This window comes from Dermacentor albipictus, chromosome 5, assembly GCF_038994185.2.
Source record: "Dermacentor albipictus isolate Rhodes 1998 colony chromosome 5, USDA_Dalb.pri_finalv2, whole genome shotgun sequence".
In the NCBI taxonomy this organism is placed as follows: Eukaryota; Metazoa; Arthropoda; class Arachnida; order Ixodida; family Ixodidae; genus Dermacentor; species Dermacentor albipictus.
This window is the reverse complement of record NC_091825.1, coordinates 124121464-124144801: the sequence shown is the minus strand read 5'-3', so window position 1 is coordinate 124144801 and position 23338 is coordinate 124121464. Positions and strand designations below refer to the sequence as shown.

Below are 23338 nucleotides of genomic sequence, written 5' to 3'. Positions count from 1 at the left end.
CCGTGTTTTCCTCTGTTCGAGTTCTTCTGCGTTCTGTGAGAAAGCGCGAGTGTCAGCCTGGCACCATCGTTTCTGCGATTGAAATTGGTTGGCTGCCAATGAATCGGGGCATGTCTGAGCACGTAAAAAATAAATAAACTTCGTCAGAAAGGGTCGTAAGTTACCAGATGCTTTCAACAACACGCCAGCCTATGTTCTTTTTTTTTCCTTGTTTCTTCATTATCAGAAAAAAACAAAAGTTGGCTCTTCATGGAGAAACCTACCGGTTCCCAGTTTGGTCGTGATAACAGCTTGGATTAGTCGAAAGCATTATCTGTTTCCGGTAGCAGAGCCAAAATCAAGGTCTCTTGGACGCGTGACAGAGGTCTCCAGACTAGTCGGTCGTAATGCGCTGCTTGTAGCGGACGGACAGCGCGATGGCGCAAGATAAAGAACAACGCCATCCGCAATGTCAACATTTCACTATTCCAAGGAAAAAGAAAATACAGCCATGTTTCATCCTCCCCTCACACAAGCGTCAGTCACTTGCTGCTATAATCTGGGTGCGTATGGTCCGCTGGGAATATTCTGAATGCAAATACACGTCTTTTGTGCAATTGGAACACGGCCACCAAATTTTCACCAGAATGAGAATTTTTCACCATTTCACCTTTGCTTTACAGCGGCGTTTTTTTTTTTTTCTTGAATATTTCGAACGTTGCTTCAAGCTGTGTTTAAGGTCACGAGGAACGAAGCCAGTCTTCAGCTATAGATTTCAAAAACGAGCTCTCCTCAATAATTTGTGTATATTCTATGTAGTACCTATAATCGTAATATCAACATGCCGTGGTGGCGTGTTGGCTATGGCATTGCGCTACTAAGCCCGAAGGCGAAGGATCGAATCCCGGCCGCGGCGGCCGCATTTCGATGGGGGACGAAATGCAAAAACACCCGTGTATCATCCATTGGGTGCCCGTTAAAGAACCCCACGTGGTCAACATTAATCCACAGTCACACACTATGGCGTGCCTCATAATCAAATCGGTGTTTTGACACAGTAAAGCAGCAGAACTTAATTTAATAAACGTAATATATCTATAGCTTACCTTGCCTGGCTATTGATATCTAAAAATTCTACCTTTAGAAACACACAGGCACAGGCATAGCTATACCGGATGCTTCGGCGAACACTTTCAAATTTTTTTGGAGGTTGCGCCTGTGGCAGATAGCAGGATTCTAGCTCATGACTACTCGAAGAGGCGGACATTACTTGCAAAACAAAACGGAAATGCAGAATCGACTAATTTACAAAATTTACTAAATAAGTTTTCAACTAGTTATCTTATGGCCCATATTGCAATTTACAAATTCTAGCCGCGGAGTTTGCATGGCGGATCCACTTGAAACGAATTCTCAGGATGACACCAGTTTCGAGTTGTTAATTCCCAAACTTTGCGGAGAAATGCATTGGCGTTCCAGTTACTTTCGTAACAAAACGTCGTTTCATGCATTCAAGAACAAACGTAGCTGACACACAAACGTAACAAACGTAAAGCGGACACGTTCCGCGTAGAAACGAGCGTACGGCGCTTACCTGGCACGTGTTCTGCGTGACGTTCTTCCTGCCAGTGCATTTCAAATTAAAACACGTTGCTCCCGCGAACGCGTCCATCTGCGTTACGCAATCGCAGTACGTAGGTAACGATATACGACTGGCAGCAGAAATATGTGCATCCAGATCGTTTTAGAGGCGTTACCGTTAGAGACGTGCTTTGCGTGCGTTCGCGAGCTTCTTTCAGGCTCGGAAAATACACTTTTAAGCAGCACGTATTGAGGAACAGAAAGCTGTACCAGGAGTTTTTCATGTCGGTCTACAACTTTTTCATTGACACCTTTAATCTAATTATATATAATACTTAAGAATGTTATTAATTATTTAGGGCTAATTACCAAATTGTCTGTCCAGCTACGTGGCATTTTCATATTTTTTAACTATGGCTAAAGTTAGCTGAGGCACCCTGTATGGCCTATGAAGGAACAGGCGGCACAGATGGGATACAGGCCGAATGTTTAGCGGCTGATGAGCGCTTGGGTAACGAAGGGTATCTGGAAAAATTGGTGGAGAGCAGCGATGTAGCCAACTTTTAGTTACTTTGCTCCTGATATGGCGTAAGAATGAAAATAAAAAGCAAGGCGAAATGCGCTCCCTCCATATAACCAACCAGAACCAGAACGTAACCAACCAGAAGCAATATCGTTCGTAGACGAGCGAAATCCTTTATCGCTATGTTACAGCTGAACACGTCGCTGAACACGTGGCTGACTCCTTGTTTCAATAAACAAGGAGTCAGCCAACCTTTAGTTACTTTGCTGCTGATATGGCGTAAGAATGAAAAAAGAAAGAAAGAAAAGCAAGGCGAAATGCGCTCCCTCCATATGAACGCATCCCTAACGAAACCAACCAGAATCAATATCGTTCGTAGACGAGCGAAATCCTTTATCGCTATGTTACAGCTGAACACGTCCTTGTTTATTGAAACAAGGCGTCCCGGATCACCTTGACATCTTCGATTATACGTTTTCAGCGAGACAAACGTGTTTATGTTAAGAGGAAGACGACGCAACTGGAATCTGCGCATCTCACAATCGACGTTGTCGCGCATTAGCGAGGCCGAGTTAAAGAAAGCAATAAAAAAAAAGTTCACCTGGGACTCGAAAAACCGATAAAATTGCACTTAAGATCAGGCATGGCTTAGTGGCATACTAAGCAAGTGAATGCACGAGATAGAGCTACGCTCGTGTCCTCACACTACATACGGAGCAACAACTTCCTTTCCGTGTCAAGCACTGAATCGATAATAACAACAAAAAGAAAGAAAATTCCCGTGCAGTGTTAAAGACATCGCAGAGAGACGTGTAACGGAAGACCGAGGCAGTTCCCGCTTCCTTTTCTCGAGAGACGAACTCGCCCCAATACGTCAACAAGCGAAATCTTTCCTCCCTCCATACCGAACAGCACTGCCGGTGCGACAGTGCGCGACAAAACATGCACTGCAAATAAACGACGACGCAGAGCCAGCCGACGGTACACGCAGCCCGACGGTGACTTCTGCGACCAGCGCGGTATCGTACCGGCGAGCGGAGCGCGCGAAACCGGAAAAACAGCGTCGAGCTGGCTTCCAGAACGGGCCGCTAACTGACCGCCGCTCCCCGGCAAACTTCGAACAAAAGAGAAACCAAACGTGACAACGCCCTCGTGTTGTAGAGGAAAGACAGAAGATGGTTCGCCGACGAGCAAGGAGGGAGATGGAGGCACATCCGATTCTTCTTCGCGCTATACTTCCTCCATTTCTACATCGCCGCTTTACAGACTTTCGCCTCTTTCTTCCTTCGTCGTTCTGTCCGTAACACACGTGACGGAGTGCGGCCGTCCACTCCTCTTGCCTTGGGAGGCAGCGAGCTCCCTCACTTCTCAGTTTACCTTCCATATACGAGCTTCCACGCAGCCTCCGCGCCACGCGCTCGTGCACTTCGTATGCGATTTCCCCCTCTCCCACATCGTCGAAATCGAGACAGTCAAAGCCAAGTGGCGCTTGCAGCCCTTCTTTTCTCTCTACCTCCTCCGGCAGCTCTCTCTCTCCTCCCCCCACCCCCCACCTCCCCCCGCATCACACTTTCCTTACGTCGGGCGTTGCGTTTTATTCGTTTCGTCATTACATCTTCTCTTCTCGCCAGCGCCGCTTTGGCAACGAAGAGTCGACCAGGAACGTCGGCAGAGGCTAGATGTCTGCTGGCCCGCTCCGCGGTCGGAGTACGACGACTGCCCGCGGCTAACGCTCCAAAAGCTCCACCCTACGCACCGCGACGAACTTGGAGAGCCGTCCCAGCAACACAAACGTCATCATCGGAAGATCTCACTCGGATGCGAGGAGCCCAAGACGACGGCGGCGGCGGCGACGACACCCGTGCGTGAGTGTGGGACACGGACGCGTGGCCCCGTTTACTGAGCACCAGAGGAACGCCCGATACTGTATACCCACTCCCGCCGCCGTGCCTGGGCGTAGTGTAATATACACACGAGCCTGCTTGATGGTGATGTACCGGGACTGATCTTCGCGCAAGCGCTGAAAGAAACGCGGTCTCGTCGGGTCGCTGAGAAAGTTGTACGAAGGGAAGCGATTCGCGGGTGTTGCGTCACATCTCCTCCCCGACGCGCGCCCGGAGTTGTGTTCGTGCGGGATTTCGAAAACGGCGCCTCGCACGAGTAGTGCGTGCCGTTATAACAGTGACTTCACGCTGGGTCGTTCGACCGTATAGCGAAGATACCGCTGCTGCCTCGCATCTGTGCCAAGGTTTGCGAGAGAGGAAAAGGCAAAAAAAAAAACACGAAAAGAAAGTTTCCGCCGGAACTCGAGGAGAAAATTTACTCGTCTTGCATCGGCGACGGGCGCTCAAGCAGGTAAGCGACGCCAAACCTCCCACCTTTCCTTTTAGCCCTGCATTAATTAGATACATTATTGGCTTAGCGCCCTCGATATTTTTTTCCTTTTTTTCGCCTTTGATATGCCCTTTAGTAGGTTAACTATATTACTTCTAATCACTGCAATTATTCGTAGCATCATAGATTGCTCACGTTACATGCTCAAGTTGTATATAGCATTCGCTGCGTCAGTTAGAACGCTGTATTTTCGTGCCCGATCTCAAGTCTGTGCAAAAGAAACGCAAGTTTTCTTTCACAGGCGACAGGTACAGTTTAGCAATTGCTTCTTCTAACTTCTCCATCGTGTCACCCACATAACACTTGCCTAACTCCATAAGCCGCACAGTTGCATAATACGTATACTGTTTTCAATGGAGGCCTCCGAATAAATTTTGACCCCTTTGTGATTCAAAGACCTCGCTCTGAAATATTCTCGGGCAAGCGCTTTGCACCTTTTGCTCGAGTTGCAAGGCCGCCGCCGTAACCGGGTAACGAACCCGCACGTTGTGCTCTCCCGGTACAGCGAATATAGCATATTACTGGTGCTTATTTAAATATAAGGAGCAATGTTCTGACTAGGAAGAAGGCGTGTCTGACGTTCGGGTACCACTATGGATGATGATAATTAAAAGTTGCCCTTAACGTTGGAATTTCTACGCCAGTCGTTACCCTTGCTTTAAGTAGAGTTAAGTGCTACTTTAGTAATCCTGCGCATTATATTAATTTCGTGTTTAAAAATGCCCCAAATAACGGTCCAGCGTCTCAGATTCGTTGTCGCAAAGGAAAACCACCGCCATCGCCCTTATATATATATATATATATATATATATATATATATATATATATATATATATATATATATATATATATATATATATATATATATATCCATGATGAAAGTTGACAGGAGGACGGCCACCACGGCAGCTTAACGGTAAACCATTGAACGCGTAATACGGACGATGTGGGTCCGGCTCCCATCTGCGTAACAGTCAACTTCCCCTATACTTGCTGTGATTTCCCCTGTTGTGCTTCATATGGCTGCAACAAAAAAAAATTGAGCCCTCGGATTCCCTTATTCTTCTTCCATCATTTGTGCAACAAAAATCGGTGCCCTCAGATTGCAAGTCTACCAGAACGATACTAGTGCGACGCAAAAGAATGCAAAGTCTGAAAGAAAAAAAAATATCCGTGGCTATATTCAGGGCAGACGACACCTTTTATTTGGAACCGTCCCCGCCAGTTGCCTTTCTGGCTTACTGCGCAAATTGAGAATAACGTATGCATCGCTGGTCCAGCCAATTTAAGATAAAAAACACAGAAAGTTGAGCTAGTTCGTAGGATTTCACCGTGAAAGAAAGTAAGACGTGCAGACACGTACACACGAGAAGAGAACCAGACGACACAAACGCCGGCGTTTGTGTTGTCATGGTCCGTCTTCTCTTGCGCCCGTGTCTGCACGCGTTACCTTCTTTCACGGTGTATTTCAAATATTCGCAGTAATGTCAGACAGGGCGCACAAGTGAAAAGCCACCAGAATGGTCCTCTAACACTTGGCGCGAGGGCAGACAACAGTTATAGCGTGGCAACCGCTACCACACCTTTGAGGATATATCCACGCAAACACTTCCATCACCGCATGCGGAGTGTATATCTCGACGTTATGTACTCTCCCAAGGGCAGTCGCTCATTTCATACGTGGCCACACCCTCGATTTAGATACGGCGAAGTCTCCCGCACCGAAGCCATAGCTGTCGAGCAGCGATAACTGACGAAACCGGCCTTGAACGTACCGCGCGCTAAAACAAGCGGGTTTCACCGGAGATAGATGTAGCGAAAAACGAGGCATAACTTTCCGCAGGGCTTGGACGAGGATTCATTTATTAAGCGTGTTCTTTCGCTGTTGTGCGGTCCGGATGCCCGTAGCCAATTAAATACGCGAAACCGATGCTCCTGAGTTGGCACTCCAGGAATGACCGAGGTCGACACAGGAAGTGGCGACCGGAAGTACGCGGCAGCAATCTGCGGCCACCACAAGGTCGGGCGCTTAGGGCGGCTTTGTTTTGTTAAAAGGTGGGAAGAGCCCATAGTACTGGCGACGACTGCGCACCATGCGCTGGGGCCTTTCAAGATTGCCCGCTGTGCAGAAAATGGCGTTTGCTGTAAGCGACAGGACCGCGAGAAATCTCGAGAGAACGAAGACAGCCTTTCAAAATAATTCACGTTTGATTAATTCATTGAGCAGCAATTTGCACGCTGATTAATGGCCCAGATCGAATTGCAAATGGCATTATCGGATCAGATGGTCTAATCTTAAGATATACTCTCGCGTGACAAGAATTTCACACCGCTTTCATAGAAGGCATGAGCGAAATAATGGGGGAGATATGCAACAGTTTGCCAATGTCTACAATTAAAGGTCACAAGCGTACGCAAGCGTTGGCTGAGCTTGTTGATTGGGGAGCTTATCAGACTCCGACCCGTATTCGCATCTGCTGCAACCTGTTCCGAGAGTTGAGGAGTTATTATTGAAAACATATATGTCAAAGAGCACACCGAAGTATGCGGCGCCGCTCAAGGGCAAATTGGGCGCCGGCCAACGCTTCGTCAGCGTCAAGGCCTTCGTGGCCGGGCAGGCTCGTGCAAGCTCTCTTAAAAGTGTGTTCGTTGTGGCGAGATTCGTCGACAGACCTTTGTGTGCAGCGATAACTGTTAAGGTTGCCTCTGCCAACTTTCGTGGCGTCTGTCGTAGGCATGACCCCGATGGTTATCATCACTTTGTTTCTATAGGACGAAAGAAATCTCTAGAAACAGGCACTCACCGGCCCTCCTGTTAGGCCTGAAAAACTGTGGTGCGATGGCGTTGACTCCTATCATTCGGTGATTATCAATTAGCAGCCACACGAACTTTCTCTCACTCATGTGGTCATCGGTGAACTATTGCGGCCTCATGATCTACTGATGCTGCCTACCACCCCCTTGCGACTTAGATCTATTGATTTTGTCAACGTACCCCGCACGACCTTATCGTCTTCTGATTCTGTCTACTTATGATGCTTCAACTACGTGTGTCTCTACTTTGGTGGTTATTGTGAACCGCTTTCTGTAGTATACCGGTACCATAACGGCATAAGGACCGCTGTTCGACGAGCAAGACGTGTGATTCAACAACAGACTCATGTTACCAATCTTGGTGCGTCCGTCGCATTAAAACACTCGTTAATGCTCATGTGCTGCACTACGTGGTGTCAGGATTGATCCGTCCATCCCTTTGATTAGGCTGTCTCCGTAATCAGCCCGCGTTGGTAGTTACGTGCGAACAATACCAACGATGACCTGCGACTGTGCCACATGACACTGTATCAAAGCTCGTTATCGCCACCTGGCATTCGAGCTCAGGTGAACCACTGTGCTATCGTCGAAGTTGTCGTTGTTATTGTTGTCATCTTGTAATTATTATTATCACTGTCCTTGCCGTTGTTCTTCATCGGCGTACTTGTCGAACCAGCCACGCTGTTTTAGGTGGCGTTTAAGGATTTCCTCCCGGGGGCTCTCTGTGATTTTCTTTAATTGTTAGGTTGGTTTCTTGCCATGTTATATCAAGCGCTCTGCTGGCTGACCATCCTTGAAACAATGATAATGATAGCATTTGGCAGTTTCGCGTGATGTTGTCACCGGAACCACTTCGACATCTTCTGTACAGCATAATGCGCACCGTATATGCACACACAGGTTGACTTAAAAGAAGAAAAAGTTATCTGCACAGGCATTAAGTTGGCGAACTTCTTTGTGGGAAATGTATATTAATAACGCCCCATCATTTATTCATTAAGGGAAATGTATATCGATAACGCCCCATCAACTCAGTCCTGCCGTCTGATGTAGGGCTCTTCGCAGTTACTGTAGACACTATAGCAAAAAAAGGTGCGAAGTACGTCTGGTGTAGCCCCCAAATCCACAGGTTTGTCACAACTTATAATGAAGCACAGCACAGCGAGCTGGACAAGATGGCGCGGATCCTAAAGAAAGCGCGCCCCGTTCCTAACTTCTTCTTCAGCGCCGGCTTGCGACACCTAGCGGCCATATATTACAAATTCACCGAAGCCAAAAATGATTTCCATTGTCGGGATTCTATCGTCACCAGCTTTACTTCCTCACTACTTCTTACGTAAACGCCCCACATTCCTACCCCTTCACCACATTATAGGTCGCAACTGAACAACAGCGTAAAGAAAATATAAAGAAATAATAGTAGTTGCGGCTGCACCACTGTTGCACACATGTATACCTGTCTGATAGGCTGGTCAGCTAACGGTTGTTAAACAAAATAACAAAAACCGTGCGCGACATTATGTGAGTGAGGACTCGCGGGGTTGGGGGCGGGGGTGGGGTGGGGGGTCCCTCCCTGTTCCACTCGAGCATCGCAGCACAGAGATTATGCACGGCATTCGTTAATTATGATAACATGACGATCGAAAATAAAACAAACGCGCGCTGCGCTCGACAAAAGGAACGCCGTGTCCGCTGAACCAACCACGATATTCCAAAACATCCGTGCCGGCTGTGCACTGCGAGATAATTTGCACCGTCAAAAGTGAATAAGGGTGTAAATCTGCCTATAACACCCCACCCCTTACACCATTCTGGGTGCAAGATTGTCAGTTATGGACATATCTACACCGTTATTCACTTTCGAGGGCGTAAATCATCTTACAGCGCGCCTTCACGCGCGCGAGACACGCCTCACGGGTTTCACTCAGCGTAACGCTTGGCCGAGATACGCCGCAAAGCGCAACAAACGCCACGCGGCACGTTTGTTTGTTCGCAATGCTTTCGTCGCACATTAAATCTCGCGTAGGGGGTTTATGACGCCGCCAAGGCAACGGAACAGAAGGTGAGGCGGCATAGCGTAAGCGTAAGCGCGCGACTTAACCTCAATGACGTCTCCATACCTGGGGGCCTTAGATAAATGGCGCTGGGTATGCGAGGGCACTTTTCTTTTTTCTTACTGCTAATCTCGCTAATGGCTTATAAGGAGTCCGCCGGACGCGCGGATAAAGGTTGGAAGCGGTTAGCTATCAGACGATCTAGCGCAACCGGTTCCGAAAGAAGTGCCCGGTTGATGCGACTTGATTGCAGGCTGAAACGTCCTTGACGAAGTGAAACTGCGTTACCTCGAAGAACGCGCAAGCACACGCCGAGTAAGTCGGCGCAAATAGGAACTTTATGATGCTGCGTATTGTCGCAACAGTGCCAATCATGCGTGCAAGCAAGCAAAGGAAACGATAGGCATGCCAGTAACAGAGTTCGATTTATAATGTTTCTAACAGCACTCGGGGCACTCTGCATTATCATTTAAGGCGGAAATTACCTTTCAACGTGAGTGTTCTTCTTATATTGTGCAGCAGTAGAAGTCGATGGAACTTTCCACACACTCGGTCACTTTCTCTCTCTCTCTCGCTAACACACACACCCTTGATATTCCTAGTCAAACGTGTCTCCTGTAAGTCTCGCTCTTGCTTACTTTGCAGTCTTAGAAAACACCAACATTCGAGAGAACAGGACTCTCACGCACTCAAAACGGCGTAGACCTCTCGACTTAAACTCACGGACAGACCTACAGACCTAAAAAAAAAAAAATCAGCGCGGACACAGGAGCTATTGTCACATCGAAAAGAACAAAGTAAATCAACGTGGCCGCGCCGCACTGCTCTCGCGCCCCCCTGCGGCAATGCGCTCACAACTCGTGTGCGCCTCGGTGCGTCCGGCGCCACCGCCAGGGTGCAGCCCAATCGCTAAAGGCGAGCGCCAACCCTAATCCAATGACAAGCTTCCGCGAACGCGGCGTGACCCAATTCGCTTTGAGACGATCCAGTGGGCAGCCTGAATTTCGCGTATAGCTCTCCGAAAGCTCGAGGGAAGAAAAGGAAGTGACTACAGCAAATACGCTGTAGTGAAACAGGCGTGCTCTAAGCACGAATTCCGTATATGGGGCGGGTCGAAAATGAAGACAATGACAGTATGGCATAACAACAGTATCAAGAAAACGGCGCACACTGAAGGGGCTGCAGGACACCAGGAAAGAGTACGGCCGCACTGCTGCTTTCTTCCGTGGCAGACAATGACGGATCACTGGAAAGGAGCGGCCTAGCTGTCACACGTGACCAACCCCTCGTGACGTGCTTTACAAAGTGCGCGCGCATTCAAATGCGTTGTCTCGCGTTGTCAGCTGTTTCGCGCTGGCGCAACTTCATCCCGTTTTAAACGTCAGACGCATTCGCCGATGTAACAACCCACCTCAAAGAATCTGGCGCACGCAACAGGCGGCGGAGCGCGAGGCCACGAAGGAAGTTATAACACACGAAGGAAGCTATAACACACGCGCACGAGCGGTTACGCAAAAATAAGAGGGTGCGACAAAAGCGCCGACGCTTGGTGTACCGCGACGTGTCAGGATTTCAAAAACAGCCCCGCAGCCTTTCTTATCGCGTGGAATTCGCCACACCGCTCTCAAGCCGATCTCAGGCCAGATCTCCTAAAGGCACGTCCGTTGTCGACTTCATTTCACTGTCCCCGTTTAACCTGCGGTAGGAAATGGCTTGGCTTGGCTTACGTGTCAGGAATTGGGTCTTTCACCTGTGAAAGCACTGTACGCAGTTGAAGAAGAAGCAAATTTCTCATTGCTAAGACAAAATATGTTCGAAGCACTGTTTCATTGTATTGGATTGAATCTTGCCACTCCTGATCAGTGGCGTAGCTAGGTCGTCTGGCACCCGGGGCCCTTAGCTCTTCTGCCACCCCCCTCCCCTCCCCGGGTGTAGTCGAGGAAGGCGAGGATACCGACAATTTTCGGGTGTCTTCAGACGTATATGACACCCCCCCTACTGGCCCCGTGCACCCGGGGCCCACGGCCCCCCGGCCCCCCTGTTGCTACGCCACTGCTCCTGATATTCTTTCTTTCGGAACCTACTCCCAAGCACATTGTAATCGGGATGCCGGGTCACCTATTGTGAAGTTTAAAACTGCATCAGGACGATTTCATTTCTAAATGCCTAAATCTCTGCCTTATTTTACTTTTCTCTTCACCTGTTCAAAATTTCCCATTAGCGTTTCTCTTTAGGTTTGACGAACTAATTTGCAAAATCCAATTCTTGGCCAATTCCCAAGCGTGCGCAAGATCCACTCAGTGAGGAAAACCAACCAGCCAACCAACCAATGTGGGACTCACCTAGCTTCGCCTTTGAGACAGGGTCATAATGCTGGTCATTTCTTCTCTCGCCAATTGTGCCACGCTGAACCTTCGGATTCTCTTTAAGGGGTTGTCATGTCATTTTTGGATTTCCTCAAAGTGGCAGCATGGCGGTATTCTCCTGAAAGAAATAAACAAAATAGTGCTCTTGCCGTTAACTTGGCGGCTTTCATCACCGTCAGAAGTAAGAGAGAGGGAGAGAAAAGAAAAAGAAGACGAGCGCTCTAGCACCCCATTATGAGTATGTCTTCAAAGCGAACCTGGAACCTTCGCGTAAACAGATTGCCCACATCACGACACACCAAGATGCCGACTTAAATCAGCGCTAAGCAAATTAGACCGCAGACCTTTCAGTTTAAGGAAACTTTTGGGCCCTTGGCCAACAACGGCCTTGCAGAAGAGCGCTTTAAAAGCACTAAAGACTTTTTTTGAAGACAGCGGCATCGTTGGACGTTATTAGTGCTTTCATTGTTCTGTTCATTTCAATGTCACTCTATATATCCGTCTGTTTGGGAATTATGTTACGTTGACTGTTCTGTTGTGACTGTATGTGCTAATATATTTACACGATGTATATACCACCCGCTGACTAGACAATGTGTTATTAGGCGACAGTATCGTTTGTACTTTTGAGACTTTCGACTACATAAGTGTGGAAACCTTTGCCATGTATATTGTATGTACCCGCTGACCCGCTGACTAGAAGATGTGTTATTACTTTTGAGACTTTCGACTACCTAGGTGTGGAGACATTTGCCATAGTCTTCCTGTGGAAACGTTGCTTTATAAGTCCTGGTGCTTGTGTGAAAAGATTATTTGATATGTAACCGTGAACCCTGAATGATGTATGACGGAACCACCCAAGAGATAAGGAGTAGCCGGTGCCTTAAATTGCGCGCCAACATCTCCTTATATCATATCAATAAAAAAAAAGGACGCAAGAAAGGGGACAGGACGAGCGGTAAAGATTTCATCATGTCTCCTTTCTCGTATCCTTCTTTTTGACGCGCTGCAGTTATGGTTTTAAGCATGAACCGACTGGCCCACAAAACAAGTCCTGGTGGGACCTTCCAGTGGAAGAGTTGACGCCTCCAATTAGCTGTGTCACTACACATTATTGATACATTGATTAACGAGGATAAGTTTTTTTACTACCTTATTATCATAAAAGGTATGCAAAATTAAAAACGTATGTCATCACTAGCATATGGTTTATTGAGGCGCCATCATTTAGATTGGCACTCCTACATTGTAAGTGCCTCGAGGTATCCTGAGGATGCTCCTAAAGCGAGTAATTTATGCTGTCATGTACTTTGATTGCGCCATCGAATAGCTTTCCCACTTTTTTTCTATTACATTTATTTAGGCACATCAGTGCAATACAATAGATATGAAGAGAACAGAAAATGAAGTAAACGAAATAGAAAAGGAGAAGTGAACTGCTATGTTTAGTTCAAATGTAGAATTATTGGGGAAAATGGGAATTGAAAGTGGACGAACAGACACCTTGCAAGAGGAAGCCGAACCCACCTATTACCCTCGTCCAATAGACAAATAGGAATGTATACAGAGGAGCAACACTTACAAAACAAGAATTATTCTCATAAAAGGATAAAAAAAGAAGAAATGCGGAACAGCGACCCCCATGCACTAAGGGACAGTATAATACCACGCAAAATATCTAACGCCCGCACCAGTGATAACCGGCAATAATAATTACAAATTTATTCCTACATACACTTTTCCCAACGTGGAAATCTGCCATAGCCACGCAAGGACTTTAGGTGCAAAATTCAGTGTTATTGAAGACGTAAACGCGGATACTTTATTATTATAAAGAAGGCTTGTAGCCTTTTGGGGAAAAGTTTCCCAGAGGAAAAAGAAAAGTGCGAAAAAAAAGGAGCCTTATCACAGTTTACCTGTTTTTACATTAAAAAAAGGTCAGTTTCTTACGTTGGTGGTTATCAGAGGGATGGAGCTTTTTTGCGATTCATTGGCCTTGTGCTCTCACTAAAACAAATTTTCAAAGTGTAAATTTGACGCCCGTTTAAAGGAGGCATTCCAAGTTGTCCAAGCAGGCTTTCGTCGAATTTACTTGTGCAGATAACTACAGAGTTCAGCCGCCACGATAGCGCAGTGATTTTTGCGTTGCGCTGTTAAGCCCGAGGTCGGGAGTTCGATCCAGGCAGCTCCGACCCCAGGCCTATGGGGGTGGAGTTCAAAAACATCCGTGTGCCATGGGTTGCTGCACTACAAAGAATCCCAGATGGTCAAATTAATCCAGTGTCGCCCGCTACGGCCGTGCTCCATAGTCAGATCGTGGTCCCTGCACGTAACACCTCAGAATTTAATCTATTTTTAACTACAGAGTTCATGTTTATCTCCCAGATACCCAAAATTTTCGCCTGTATTTTGATAGGTGTAACGCTTAGCCTATTCCGTCGGCCGATACCGGTTATACTGCTTTAAGGACGTTATGCTCGTCTGTTCGCTGTACACATGCCCTGCTTTCGCATTCTTGTACGTGCGCGCCATTGCAAAACCATGGTATATCACGAGAAAAGTGAGAATACATTAAAAGAACGGCGTTCAACTTTCTCGCGAAACGCGTTTTATGCCGCCTCATCGGCTGTATCTTGGCGCGCACTAAGAAGTTTTCTGGTCTTCTTCAATGTCCCGTATTCTAGGTGTTGCCTTTCTTTAGTCCAATTTTCTATTCATTCACATTCTCAACCAATATAGGCTTCGTGTGAAATACTGCCCGAGAAACACGTTATAGCCGGTCATAAGTTCTGTTCAAACTTAGCTAGCAGTCGATAGTCAAGTTCATACCTCATTTTCTTCGCGCATAGCTGTCGAAACTATTTAAAAAATGAAATACATCCATGGACGACGGAAAAACCTTCGTGTTTCGGTGCCAGGCAAAATTTTCCACGCAAAGCAGAACTAGACATTTGTGAAAATTGCCTAGAGCCCAATTGCCAAAATTCTACGCTGGTACGATAAGTTTGCTCACCGTTCTGAAGACTCGTAGAAACTCTTCACTGGTATAGATGACTATCCTTGATGATTATAAACTTCGTGTTCTTAGTAATGCGAAACGACAAATAGAAGCGCGCGAAAAGTCGCCATTGGTAGAACCGGCTTCTTCCGTCTTCCATTGGTCTATATCATGCATATTAATATTATCACAAGCTTTACCGCCATTAGATCGCGATGAAACCTAGAGTTCGTTGATAAACGAATGTTAATTGTTCTCTATTGCATTAGTTTGCTTTTTTCTTTTGTCAATTGGTTTCATATCATACGGCTGTTACTGAAAAATTGATCAGCACAGTTGCTTTGATTCTTCTGAGAAGCAAGTCGCATGTGACCCTGAAATTCAAGAACTGCGCTTGGTGTACACTCACCTTCTTTTTTCTCTTTGTAGCTTTCTTTTTTCTACTCATGAAGGCCACCTAATCGGCATTTCTGGCCACGCCATTGAGCAAAGCTCCGAGACTCGCGGCTTGAAAATGCCCGAGAAAAGAACGCGTGGTTTCTTCAGTGCCGTAGCTTGCGTAACATCAACTTGTTACTGAGCGCCGGTATCCGTAGAGCGGTACATGGCACTCATCGGCTCTGAGAGCTTGGCAGCCGTTCAACACACCTCGCAACCAGCGCGTCCACGCCAAGTTTGGTCTGCGCATGACCTTCGTGCAGTGAGCGCAAGGCTCAGTTCCGCGGCGTGCTACAGCAGAGCCCCGTCACAGTACCTCCGGATGCAGTAAAGCTCCGCTTGTACTGTAGAGGCCCGTTACAGCAACTCCGAATAAGGTATAAAAATTCGTTTATGCAATAGAGACCCGTGATACTAAGCCCGTAGACGGTAGAAATCCACTTACAGTAGACGCACCTGTCAGTACACCGGTTTAAGTTGCTGTAAGAAAATGCGCCACGCCCCTAGTTGGCGCACCGTGTGAAACGACGCCCAATTCATAGCGTCACCGCATGTGGCAGCGCGCGTACACGTACGCGATACCCGGTGTGTGATAGTTATTCAAACGATCTGCACACCACGCGTTGGCGTATAGTCGGGGACATGCAGGCGTGAACCGGGCAGCCGATGGCGGCCGATCGACTACGTATGTGCAATGAAGCTCGTTCGTTTTCGGAATCGTCGGGCCGTTTATCTTTGTTTCCGAAGATAATGCGTATGGAGAAGCGCGATAAATATGCTGCAGGTCGCGGCGATCTCATGCAAAACGGAACGGAGCGCAAGTGCAAAAAAAAAAATAAATAAATAAACGTTGATAAATGAGCATAAGCTGAACTTAAAGCAGTGTAATGTGAGACAAGAATCGGATCTTGTACCGTATTTAAACTAACAGCGCGAAAGTAAAGCTTGGAAAGTAAAGCTTGGACAGCTTGGCAGCAGCAAATATGTTTAACCAATTAGGCGAAATTTGAAGCATGTTTGTACAAGGAAAGAAAGAAAGAAAGAAAGAAAGAAAGAAAGAAAGAAAGAAAGAAAGAAAGAAAGAAAGAAAGAAAGAAAGAAAGAAAGAAAGAAAGAAAGAAAGAAAGAAAGAAAGAAAGAAAGAAAGAAAGAAAGAAAGAAAGAAAGAAATCAGATCCAACGCTAGGTTGCAATCCAAGTGACGCGAAGCTTCTTCGAGTAAGCGAGGTACCAGCAGTAGCGGATGACAACACGTGCACGACCTTGTCGCGTGTAAGTGTTCGTTCTTTGTGTTACGAGGACGAAGGCGGCGCATTACGCCTGCAGACGGAAGAGTGTTGATGACAGCTGTATGGCCCAAAGAGAGGTATGCGACACACATACGTTTCAAGATCGTACGCCTCCCGTGTCACCATGGCACGTACCTGTCTTAGGTGATTGGACAAAAATTGGACCCAGTAGCCCACACCCAGGGGTACATACCAAGTGGCCCAAGTTGTATATTCGGAGAGAACCGTTACCCACGTATGTATTTACTTACACCAAATTTCGGAGAGGTACGCAAAGAAAGCATCTGCTTTAATGCTATTAGCACTGCTACGAAAATAGTGCGCAGGAAACGCAAAGAGTCCGTTTAAGAGTGACATGCAGTCATCAAAGCCACAATTAAACACCACCCTGGAGACTGGGCCAAACTGTAACCTCAATCCTGCGCAATTCTTCTTTGCAACTGCAACTGCATTGATGCCACGAAACATTTGTCTTGAGAGGTTCAGATACTGCGTCCCGCGAAAGGCAAAAAGAAATGAATTCCGACGCGTCCTCATTCGAGTCGTGTTGTCGTATATGCTGCGCACGTCGAATGCATAATCGAAAACCGTTCGGTTTGACCGGTCTGTCTCGATAGGTGGCACACATACGACGTCTCAACCTTTGACCCGAGGTAAACCGCAGGCTGCGAGCATGGCTTGCGGAGCAATTGCACTTCCGACCCCTGAAAGGCAATCATATCCGCCGTATACGAGACATCGCGTGGACTGATCACGCAACATACCGGAGTTTTATGTGTCGATGTACACATCGCAATCGGCGGCTAGGCCGAACTCGTGGTTGCGCTCAGGCCTCGGATGTGGCGATCGGAACTAGTACATCATTCTTCTTTATTATTATTTATGAGAAGCCAACGGCCCCGCGCATAGCAACGACTCCCGAGCGTATACTCGAATGCCGTCTACGTATCCATTAAAAAAAAAAATTATGGGGTTTAACATGCCAAAACCACTTTCTAATTATGAGGCACGCCGTAGTGGAGGACTCCGGAAATTTTGACTACCTGGGGTTCTTTAACGTGCACCTAAATCTAAGTACACGGACGTTTTCGAAATTCGCCCCCATCGTAATGCGGCCGCCGTGGCCGGGACTCGATACCGCGAACTCGGTATCCATTTTTGCAATGAACAGGCTAGCCCCGACTAAAGTTTTGATCGAACGCAACTCTGCAACGTCTCATGTGAGCTGCAAATAATTCGTGTCCAAGATACTTAAAGCACTTGACCAAGCTATCGAAGAAAGGTCACAACGTCGCGTTTCAGTAGGTACCGGTCCAAGTGTGGTACCTCCGGCAACAAGCGTGCCGGAAAAGCTGCCCGCGCACCACATGAATGCTCGCACTATACGTTTTAGTTCCTTTGTACGCAGCAGACGCAGTAAGGCAGCTGAGCAAGTTCGTCCGTGATATGAATTTGCAGCAGCGGCCTTCGCCTGCAGCTCAGGTATCAGCGACTGCACTCACTCGATCCATCGATGCAACTGCACCTGTGGCCTAATCTTACTTTGTATGTGGAGCAACTCTGTCACCCATGCCTGCGGGTTACAATCGCGAACGATTGCTCAACCTTGCATGGGATGGCCGAAAGGCATCGATTCCGAAGCCTGTTCACATCCTATCCACCTGTCCTTTCTTAGAAGGCCAGCGAATTTGTCCTTTCTTCCTTTCTTCAGATGTATAAAAATGGCGGGGTAGGCCTCTTAAGGGTCGGCTATAGCGAAATCCCAAATACACTACTCAGGCTATATAATGAAAGAGGGGGGGAGGGGGGCGGCACTTAAAAGAAATCTCAACACACACTAGCGCACAACCATTGTTACTTGCCTTCAAGCGATAGTGTTTACACTTGTTGCGAACACCACGAAATAACTAATATATCCTGCGTAGAAAATAACGAAGCGATTTCACAGGGGTTGCTGTGCTTTTTTATTTTAGACTAGTTATATGCGGGGCGAGCTGGCTTTCGGAAACACAAATCCTTGCATGGATATAGCGTGGACTGAAAGCGGCCGATAGTTGATAATCCTAAATACCTGCTGTTGCGTAGAGAGAGAAGGAAATCAAGCAATCTTTCTGGAGGCGACTGGAGAATGTTGTATGTAAATGGAGTGTAGAGGAAATCCGACGACCGTAACCCGAACACACAAATCAGGGCCGTTTCTCCGCACTATCAGAGCTTAATCAGTCGGTCTTAAATCTTTTAGAAAGTGGAGTAGTGCATTTGCGGGCGTTCAGCATTGCGACGTCCTTTCAATGCGCCGCGTAACGTCACAAAGATGCAAAAAGGACAGCTAGGAAAACGTTACGGCAAGAACGAAGTGTGTCGAATTGTGCCAAGAGGGTCAAGGGAAAGGTATACGGAGAGCGCCCATACGATGCAGGTCAGCACGAATGCGGTGTAGTACACACAGTTAACTAAAATGCGACATTCACATTTGGTAATCTTGTTACGAGGGCCACTAAACCATAAGTCCAGCTGAATCGTTCAACTACACTTCCGAAATGCAAAAAGTGTCGAGAGTGAGTGAGTGAGTGAGTGAGTGAGTGAGTGAGTGAGTGAGTGAGTGAGTGAGTGAGTGAGTGAGTGAGTGAGTGAGTGAGTGAGTGAGTGAGTGAGTGAGTGAGTGAGTGAGTGAGTGAGTGAGTGAGTGAGTGAGTGAGTGAGTGAGTGAGTGAGTGAGTGAGTGAGTGAGTGAGTGAGTGAGTGAGTGAGTGAGTGAGTGAGTGAGTGAGTGAGTGAGTGAGTGAGTGAGTGAGTGAGTGAGTGAGTGAGTGAGTGAGTGAGTGAGTGAGTGAGTGAGTGAGTGAGTGAGTGAGTGAGTGAGTGAGTGAGTGAGTGAGTGAGTGAGTGAGTGAGTGAGTGAGTGAGTGAGTGAGTGAGTGAGTGAGTGAGTGAGTGAGTGAGTGAGTGAGTGAGTGAGTGAGTGAGTGAGTGAGTGAGTGAAAGACTATTTGAAAACAAGGTATTGTTTTCAAAAGCCACGAGTCCCTGGGCCCGAGCGGCTTCTTCAGCTCTCTTGATGACCTTGGCCTGCAGGTCAGGGTCGGAGCTGAGCAACTAGGCCTCTCACTGCTCAGTATTACTTATTTCGTGATTTGGGTGTGATGTTCCGCTGGGCACGACAACATAATATGGAAGAGATCCGCTTTTTTCTTACAATGATTACATGTATTAGGGTATTGGTCCGAGTAGTAGTATAGTGATAGGCTACGGGATTGGGGTAGAAGTTCGTCTGAAGTCGTCTCCAAGCTACTTCTTGTCTCTTGTTAAGCGATTTGAGTGCTGGCGGGTACACTGCCCTGGCTAACCTGTAGTGCTGAGTTACTTCCTGGTAACTGACCATGCGATCCCTCTCTGATCCTAGCGTGAGCCATCCGGGCGCTCGGTTGGCTAGTCCTCGAGCGGCGGTGTGGGCGGCATCGTTGCCGGGTAGGGAGGAGTGCGCTGGTGCCCAAATGATCTGGATTGGTCGTGGGTGTTGGTTAGTGTCTAGTATGTGTTTTACGGGAGCCGAGACCCGACCTTTCGCAAGATTGCGTACTGCTGCTCTGGAATCGCTAATAGTGTAATGACAGCGTGTGGAGGCTATTGCCAGATTTTCTTTTTTCTGAACAAGAACAGCCCAAACATGCCAAAACGCTTTCAAATGCATGGACGGAGCGTTTTCTAAGGGCGAAATACTACCGCAGTCGCAGCGAGATCGCCACGTACAACACTCGAAATGTCGATCGAATGGCATCGCTGCGCAGTCGGACGCGAAGCGCGGACGCCAGCTCTATTGGGTGCACAGGTGTTGAGCGGGCGGTTAGCCAGTCGCGGCAGCTGCTGACGCGATCGCACGCTCTACAGGATCTTTATTCTCCACAGCTGCAGCATCGGCAGAGTGGCTGAGAAGTAGAATCCTGGACTGGCAACTTGTTGGTCGTAAGTTCGAATCCTCCCGGCATAATGAGAGTATTTATTTATTTGTAAGTTTCTCGCAAGTAATTTTGGGATTCCACCGACGCGACTCCGGTGGACATCAAAACGACCAAGGAGAGTGAGAGAACGACAGTAAAAACAATAAACGTACGCGCAAACAATATAGATAGGAAGTTAAGACCTTTCACGCTCGTCTAAGATTAACGGAAACTCGCGCTATATATACTAAGAACTTGCCATAAAGTTGCAAATATATACGTATCACGAGTAATGCTGAGTCAGTTGTGACCGAAGCTGCAACACGCTTACTGCTTACTGCTTTTACCATTAGTCCGACACTCAAATAGTTCAGTTCGCGGCAAACCCCGTAAACTGTCACTAAAGTGGAAAAGTGATCACGACAATGAATTGAGATTAAGAACAAAGCACACGCACGAGCTCTCAAAATGTCCATCACGAGAAAGTCATCGCGGCGTTACCGTGTGATAAGCATTACGTCGCGCAAATAGCGCAAGCGGTTCTTGATCAGCAAGGAAGTAGATCAAGGCTGTATTAGACGCCGTGCGAGGGGCGTGTCAGCAAATAGGAAAGCCCGCAAAGTGCTTCCCATCAAATCGGTGGATTCAAGTGCGCCGCTTTCAAATCTGTCTGGAGGGTGAGTTATGACGTGGATGCGTTTTCTTTTCTCGCTCGGCCAGACGCCGACGCCCAAGACCGCGCCGGCCAGAGTGCGAAAACAGGTGACGCACGCGAGTGTCGAGATAATATCGGTTCGGGCGGTTATAGTTTCTGGCATTTCAAAAGTAGCGCGCCATAGTGCGAGTTCGTGTTTTGTTGCTTCCTTCTCTACGTATGTCAGTCTCCGTGCTGTCATTTTAGCGCTAACGTGAGTCACTGAACGATAATCTCCTCAACTGAATATAAACGCAATTATCTTTAATAGCGCTCCTGCCTGGTTTTTGCACGAGGAAAGAAGACAACGAGCATGCGATGCCTCCTCCGACACAGTATACCGATTAATTAATTAAATAATTAATGCTTCATAGATTTATTCATTGAATGACTTTTAGAAATGTTATAAGAAGCCAACAAACACTGACGCCAAGGACAACATAGGGGAAATTACTTGTGCTTAATCAATGAAATAAAGAAACTATAAATTAATGGAAATTAAAGTGGATGAAAAAACAACTTGCCGCGGGTGGGAACCGAACCCACAGGAGGGGAACCGAACCATGCGAAGGTTGTGGGTTCGGTTCCCACCTGCGGCAAGTTTTTTCATCCGCTTTAATTTCCATTAATTTATCGTTTCTTTATTTCGTTTATTGAGCACAAGTAATTTCCCCTATGTTGTCCTTGGCGTCAGTGTTTGTTGGCTTCTTATGATATGACTAATAAAAAATCGGGCCCCTCGGTTAACCCCCCTTTCTTCTCGTTTTAGAAATGTTGACATTTCTAATGTGACGGTCGGCATACGTAGCGACAGCTTTGTGCAACACCAGCAATGTACATAAACGTCCGTCGGACACACACAAAAACCACGCGCTCACGCGGTGCCCCCGTATAGCCTTCGGGGAGGCGTACTTGTGGATTTTCCAGGCGAGCGGCGACGACGATGGTGCCAATACGAGACAGGCGGCAAGGCTCTTCGACGGTCACGAGGTCACGCGCCCTGTGTACACCTGCGCGGCAAGCTTGAGTGCGAAGAAGCGGAAACGGGTTGTTCGACGACGCTAACATCCTTCACGCAAGCCGCGAGCGAGCGAGAGTTATGTGCGCAAGGCCCGCGGCCTTTCTTGGAAAGCCTTGCATGCTGCCTGCCCGGTGGCACTTCGCGAAAGCCTCCTCACGAGCCGCGCGACGTGGGCCAGCCACTGTTTTATTCTGGCTGCCATGGCGCAAGGGTTACGGAGGGGAGACCGCAATCACATAGCGGTGTATGCAGAATCCGTGCGCGATCGCGTGCATGAGAATCTATGCGGTGCAGCGACGTAGGTATATATGCAAAGTCCTTCCGTCCTCTCTCATTCTGTACTTTGTTTTGAGAGAAATGAGATCTGTCTGCAATCTATAATCTCTCTCATGCGGAAGAAGAAACTAAATACGCAGGCAGGGCTTTCTTTGAGGTGACGTGGTAGCGAATGTTTGTGTGTTGCCAACCTTCGTCGAGACGTAATAAACGTATAGCGACAGGGAAGTGGCCGTGGGTCCGGTTACTGGCCGGGGCGGCCACATTTCGATGGGGGCGAAATGCAAGAACACCCTCGTACCGTGCGCTGGGTGCACATTAAAGAACTCCAAGTGGCCAAAAATCAACCCGGAGTTCCCCACTACGGCGTGCCTCATAACCAGATCGCGATTTTTTCACGTTTGACACAGCGGCTACCTGCCGACTCTGGCTATAGGAAACCGTTCAGTGTCCGTACCTATGGCACCTGTGCTGGGCATAGCTCGTGTCCCGGCGTTTCAGGTGCCTGTCAGTGTTCGTAGTGCAGGCCATTCAGCCGGCCGATGAGATGTGCGTAGCAGCATGCAAAAGCAACGCCTAGACGAATCTTCCGTATAGCAAAGGTGTCTTTGTTTTGCGCACCCGTTCAGGAGTACGCGGAATATCGTACCTGGGTCGAATAGATGCAGACGTCGGTGGATGTTGTCAGTACGAGTTCTGTTGCATAATCGTAAGGTCGTGCATGAGTAATGTGATATGCAAGTTGTTACCAGGTCGCGAGTAGACAATCCGCATTTCGTCAGAGACAAAGAAGGCTGATCTTGCCCTCGCTGCTAGCGAATTCATTGCCGATAACGCCACATTGGCCAGGCACACATTGAAACCCGATGATGCGGTCACTTCGGTGGGCAGCCGTCGTGACGCTCGACAACTTCTACAGCACCAGGATGTTATATGGCCCTCTATTCAAAGAGGAATATATATCGCCTGCAAC

General features: G+C 47.7%; 1 protein-coding gene across 1 annotated transcript in view; it reads left to right on the top strand.

Annotated features, from left to right (window-relative positions):
- Window positions 1-3692: 3692 nt before the first annotated feature.
- The window catches only part of LOC139060061 (solute carrier organic anion transporter family member 74D-like), a 59924-nt gene continuing 40278 nt past the window's right edge, over window positions 3693-23338 (top strand). The window contains exon 1 of the mRNA XM_070538845.1: window positions 3693-4438. The gene's annotated coding sequence lies outside the window, so the exon portion shown is untranslated. The remainder of the gene's footprint in view (window positions 4439-23338) is intronic.